General features: G+C 33.4%; 1 long non-coding RNA gene across 1 annotated transcript; it reads right to left on the bottom strand.

The window, feature by feature from the left end:
* Positions 1 to 221: 221 nt before the first annotated feature.
* LOC113473473 lies at positions 222 to 584 on the bottom strand. Its single transcript, XR_003395435.1, has 2 exons — positions 555 to 584; positions 222 to 312 (listed from the first exon to the last, which is right to left on the bottom strand). It is a non-coding gene; the product is annotated as an uncharacterized LOC113473473 (long non-coding RNA).

Genomic DNA, 584 nt, shown 5'->3' with positions numbered 1-584 from the left:
GAATAAATGCAGCTTTTGGCCAAAATTGTGACGTTGGACCACCCACTAAAAGGGTTAAATCAAATGACTTTACCTAACAGTAAATAACTTCATACTGCCAACTGCAAAGTATTTTAAGTCCTAACTTCAGTCATTTTCATCCTTTTCACATTTTGTCACCTTGATTCATTGAATGAAATTGCACTGCCTGAAAATTACTTGAAAATGCTTACCTTCTTCAATTTTTTGCACAATTTCCCTTCAACTGCAGCTGTGGTTGCTGCCAAGGCTTCTGTAGTGTCAATGAACTTTTCAAAATGTTTCAATTTCAATCTGGAAGGTAAAAATAAAATGAAAATTTTCAGTGGTGAGCCCCCTCAATTGAAATACCTACTTTTAGAAAAATATGTGCATAAAGTAGAACAAAGATAAATTTAGGATCTCAAGTTAGATTACATTTTCATACTTTTTGAGTGAAATTTACTTGACGCTTTTAAGTTCTCCTCTTTATTTAAGGAAGAAAGGTTTAATTGCTACTACCACATCAACATCCAATAAAATCATTGGCAACTTACACTTTATTAGCTCCTTGTGGGGTCTGAAAA

Source organism: Diaphorina citri, unplaced genomic scaffold (assembly GCF_000475195.1).
Source record: "Diaphorina citri unplaced genomic scaffold, Diaci psyllid genome assembly version 1.1 scaffold34178, whole genome shotgun sequence".
NCBI lineage: Eukaryota > Metazoa > Arthropoda > Insecta > Hemiptera > Psyllidae > Diaphorina > Diaphorina citri.
Note: the sequence above shows the minus strand (reverse complement) of the source record. Positions and strands in the feature narration are given on the sequence as shown.